The sequence below is a fragment of the Macrotis lagotis genome, chromosome X (assembly GCF_037893015.1).
Source record: "Macrotis lagotis isolate mMagLag1 chromosome X, bilby.v1.9.chrom.fasta, whole genome shotgun sequence".
In the NCBI taxonomy this organism is placed as follows: Eukaryota; Metazoa; Chordata; class Mammalia; order Peramelemorphia; family Peramelidae; genus Macrotis; species Macrotis lagotis.
The window spans coordinates 86765862-86771332 of record NC_133666.1 but is presented as its reverse complement, the minus strand read 5'-3'; the positions used below and the strand labels follow the sequence as shown (position 1 = coordinate 86771332).

At 35.8% G+C, this 5471-nt stretch overlaps 1 pseudogene; it reads right to left on the bottom strand.

Annotated features, from left to right (window-relative positions):
• Positions 1-1613: 1613 nt before the first annotated feature.
• LOC141498736 (solute carrier family 25 member 16 pseudogene) lies at positions 1614-2656 on the bottom strand (annotated as a pseudogene).
• Between the last annotated feature and the right edge of the window lie 2815 nt (positions 2657-5471).

The following is a 5471-nucleotide window of genomic DNA, read 5'->3' as shown; positions in this document are numbered from 1 at the left end:
TGACCAAAACTCATCAATTTACAAAGGTCTTACAAGATATATTCTTTCACTTAACTCAAAACAAACATGGAGGCAAACAATGATAGCCACTAATTTTCTGATTCATGATAATGTTTTTACATATCATTTCCTTTCAAACGAATTTGGAAAAGTAAATAATGATGCTAAAAGCTATAAAGAATGAATCCTGGCATTTTTAAATTGCTCAGTTTTAAACAGATGACTAGAAATTATTTTTAATATCACTATTAAATAAATTTCCATGACTGAAGATGTTTCTCTCACGGGAGAACATCTTGAAACACTATATGTTGCTTGTCCATTTTTTAAAATTTTTTTTAGATTTTTCAAGGCAGTGGAGATAAGTGGCTTGCCCAAAGCCACACGGCTGGGTAATTATTAAGTGTCTGAGGCTAGATTTGAACTCAGGTACTCCTGACTCCAAGGCCAGTGCTCTATCCACTGCACTACCTAGCTGCCCTTTTGTACTTCATTTTTGAAGGAGAACATGACATCAGGGAGGTGATGCCCTGCCAAGAACATGAATTGGATTTGAATGTGGGAGGCTGGGTGCTGTGCTAAGTCACCAGTCTCACTTTCTCCTCCAGAGTCATCTGGGTCTAGTGGCCCCAGATATGAGTCAGGAAGACTGGAGAAGGCCCTGGATGCAAGGCAATCAGTGCCAAGTGAGTTGCCCCAGGTTACAAAGCTAGTAAGTGGGAAGTGACTGAGGCAGGATTAGAACTTCCATCCTCCTAAATCCAAGGCCAGTGCTCTATCCACTGAACCACCTTGCTGTCCTTGTGATACTGTAATGTAGGAATGCAAATATCATTCCAATCATATATACAATCCATATATTGACCACAAGGAGGATGCTGACAATCTCCCCATATACATGCAACACAAATCATAATCCTATCCACTTCTACAAATAAAATCAGTCAGAGTTGGCCTGTCTTTTGAGATCACTAAATTTGCTCACAACATACTAACTGACTTTTAGGACTAGGTTGTCTTTTAGGAAAACTTACGTAAACTATCCCATAGTATCAGAGAACTTTATTCTTGTACCTGCAAGGGAGCTTTACCCAACCGGTTAAGAAAAAGTTTCCATATACATTCTTGCTACAATAGTCACAAATGATTAAATCTAAATCAGAAAGCAAAATGAACCTGGTGCATTGTAAATTTCAGAATAAGTTTTCATTAAGTCTGTCTTCAGGCTGTGATTTTTTTTAGTGTTATGATTATTAAAAAAAAAATGGGTGAGAGCACAATAAAGTTAAGAGAAAGATCTCAAAAATCCTGTAAGGGGCATCAGTGAAACTCATCAGTTTCTCAGAACTTTAAATTATTTTAATGAAAGTGATAAATTGTTGAAAAAATCAGGAAACACTTCTAATTTCTGGATTGAAAACAAAATTAAATATTCGCATACCAGGGAATATAATTTTAAACTTCAATTGAACTATAGACACTGCTGCCCTCCATCCAGTTGTCCATAGGAAAGTAAAATAACAAAAATGTATATACAAATAAAAAAGAAAAATGTGACTAGGTGTGAGGTATTAAAACTGCTTGTTTTGCTTATAATTTGTGAGCACTCTGCCTTAATCAGAGTGAACACAGAGAATGTAGTTAAGACACAGACCCTGACAGAGTCCTCTGAATATCCCATGCTGTCTGTCCTCATTCTTCAGGGTCTTCAACATTGGGAGGCACTTTTACGAATCTGGGAGAACAGTTCTGAACTTCATTTAAAGAAAGGTTACATAAAGCGGATAAGATACTGTCTGTGCTATTTTTCCAGCAACACCAATACAAAGCAAGTTTATCTGCATTTTCAGAACTAAGACATTTGGGCTATCTGTTGAAGACCTTTCAAGCATGGTAGGAGGATGGGAGAGAACAACAGTCTTTAAGGTACCAAAAGTAAAAAATGAAATCCATGCATAGGGAGCCATTCTTATAAAAGTAGCGACCAGTCCTCTGAAAAATTCTTTCCATTGCATCAGTTGTTTTGAATGTATGAACAGCTCCTATATATGTCTATTCTCCTTTCCACCACAAAACCAGGTAAACTTTAAGTGAGCTCTGTAGGTGCAGGTGATGGCTGTCATCTTCCATGGAAGCAGTCACTAGCAGGTGTCTATATCCAGAAATCTTTAGTTTTGTGGTAATTAACTTTTTCTAATTGACAAAGGACATAAACTCAATTGCATCATGTGGAAAGATTATAATCACCTTTGCTCCATTTTCTTTATATAGACCAAGATGGACTTTGCTTCTGGGGACAGTACACAAAATAGAAAACAATCCTAAATGTTTGCAATGGTGACTGACTATGCGCCTATAATTATGTGTTCTCTCAATCCAAAGGTAGGATGGTGGTTTTGACAAAATATCCTGTCCTTCTTCCTACCACAAAGAAGCCCAGCCAGTAGACATCCCTGTGAGCTGACTCTGCCTGTGGTGGGCTGGAGCCCCCACTTCCTGCTCCTCCAGTCCTAGGGGCTGCCAGTGCCACTATCTCTGCCTTGGGGCTGCCTGGTCTGGGCTGGGGGTACAATGAGAGCCCTGAGACCTCCAAGTGTTCAATACATGATGGAAAATGACCAGCTGAGCCTGGCAATGCCCTACAGGTCTGCCCCATAGCCCAGAAGCTGCGATTCCAGTACTCCTGATGGGGTCCTGCCCACACATCTTTTCTTACAGCATGGTAATTCTATTCTGTGACATTCACGTTCCTTACCTTGCTTTGTCATTACATGTTGGATAAGCAACTACTTTGTTTCCAATGCACAGCTGTCCCAAAAAGTGCTGCTTTAAATGTTTTGGTTTGTTTAATTATTGATGACTTCCTTGGGGTATAATGGAGTCGTTGTTTTAAAAGTTTTATAGTACTCATGCCTTTCTATGTATAAATCCCAATTAATTTTCAAAATGAACATATCATGTCATGCCTCTACTGACAATGTTTTAGTATGTGTATATTCTCACATTTTATTTATGTATGAAAACTATATTTGTGTCATAAGAGAAATATGTTAGGACTCCATCCTAAGCTGTTTTTTTTCAAATAGTTATGTTTGGTAGGTTTCACTTTCAAATTCATCTGATGCTCTGGATTTTTTTTCTCACGAAACTCATTTTTACCTTGATCAGTTTCTTTTTATTGAGACAGAATTATTATAATCTTCTGTTATCTTCTGTTAATAAGGATGGTTTACATTTTGGTAAGTATTCACCTATTTCATGTAGAAGGTCAGTTTTGTTGGCTTCTCCTTGAGTCAAATCACTCCTGCATTTTGCTGTAATTTGTTCTTCATTGGCTATGCATATATCTTTTCATTTTTGTGACCAATCACTAGGTTTTATTTTCTTGTTTTAATCAAATTAAACACTGGTTAATCTATTTTGTTTATATTTTCATAAACTCAACATTTACTTTTTTACTAATTTATTTTTTAAATTTTCTTAATCTTGTCATTGAATTTCAGATTTCCATTTTGATGTGTAAATGGATATTTTCATTTTTTTCTAAATTTTAAAATTTCATGCCCAGTTCCTTGTTTCTTATTTCTGTGTTTGAGAAATATAAAGATTTAGTGATAGAAGGTTCCCCTAAGTCTGGCCTTGGTTGTGTTCCAGAAATTTTTGGTATGTTGCTTCATTTGTATATTTCTTTTAAGTGAAAATATTGCTTCATTCTCTGATTTATTCTTTGACTCAATCATTTTTAAAATTATATTATTTATTTTCCAATTAATTTATGATCTAAGTTTCCACAACTAGGCAAGTCATCTTGCACTTTGTTCTATAAAAGTTGAGTAAAGCTCTCCATTTCCTTAATGAGGTTTAATGGCTTAAGATTTGTTTGTTTATTTAAATGTGCCACGTACAGCTAAGAGAAATTATATTTGTTTTTATTTCCATTATGTTTTCTTCAGAAATCTATCATATCTAACTTTTAAAATGTTCTTGTTATCTTCTTGATTTCTTTTGTATACATGTTATGAATAGATTTTTCTAATTCTGAGAGGGGAAAGGTGGGTTCATCCATTAGTATAGTTTGTCTGTTTCTTTCTGTAACTCATCTATTTTTTCCTTTAAGATGTCAGATGCTTGGCCATTTGATGCATATTTGTTTAGCATTGACATTACATTATTGTCTATGGTACCTTTAAGGAAGATAGAATTTTCCTACTTATCTCTTTAAATTAGGTCTGTTCAGCTTTTACTTTGTCTTAGATCCTGATAGCTACCCTTGCCTTTTATACTTCATTTAAGGCTCCAGAGGGAAAAAGGACTGTCTGAAACTTCAGAATTTTTCACATGGCTGTATTCAGATCTAGATATGGGTGTTTGAAAGACTGGTGGTTACAATGTGATGTGATTTGGGGAGAAGATTTTTCACTGCTTTCCTTAATCAGGAAGAACCCCCAATCCTTTGGGATTGAAACTGATACTGCTCTTCAGTGTCCCTGTTCCATTGGGATCATAAGTGATGCTATTCCTCAGGGACCCTCATCCCTTGTGACCAGAAATGATGTATACTCTTCAGGTTCTCTGCCTCTTTTTCACAGAAATGCTCCTCTCTGTCCTTAAACTCTGAACCAGAAGTCTGTATAAGCACAGGGCCCCTCAATAATCTCTTTCTAAAGAGCCACTAGGCCCCTTACTGTCTATTGCTGGAGAGCTCCCAAAGCAGAAATTGCTTGTCTGTGAAAGTTAATTATCTGAAAAATGAAATAATTTTCAGGTACAAAGTTTCCAAGTAAATATACCACTGGTTTAATGGAATGGTGAGAGTTTCTCTTAAGTCAGGTCAACTAATTCCCCAGTAATTAGTGATAGAGGAGAATTCTCAGAGTTTATTTTTATAGCAAAAAATGAGGATTAAAATCATCTCAGCAATTTTAGGAAACTTGTTTTGAACATAATTCAATTAGATTAGGCAAGTCGTCCATCTGGTTACTTCTCCCAAAGTCATACTGTGGTCAACACTGAGCTGTCAAAGGGACATTACTGCAGAAAGTCTTGCCCCAAACCTGAAGCATTTTGTAGCCAGAAATCTTCCTTTCAAGGGACCTGTGCTACTAGACAAACTTGTGCTTTCAGTTGCCAGAAAAGGAAGTCCAACCTTTGAAGATTATAATACTCAGCTTATTCTTAACCTCTATCTAAGAAAATTTATTCAAGAAGTCAAAATAATTTATCCTCTGTCAGTATCTCTCTTTCTCCATATGTCAAAAAGGGCAACTTAGTTTAAAAGGTTCTTTATATATGATCATTTTATTACAACAATGATTTACATGGGGTACTAATTTATCTTCTATTAATTAATAAAGTCTTAACCATTTATTCATTTACAAATTCTATAATTACCCTAGATGTAAGGCAGTAGCTTTTTTAGATTGGCACACTTGTTAGCATTAGCTTTTCCTAAAATGGCGAGCTTAATCCTA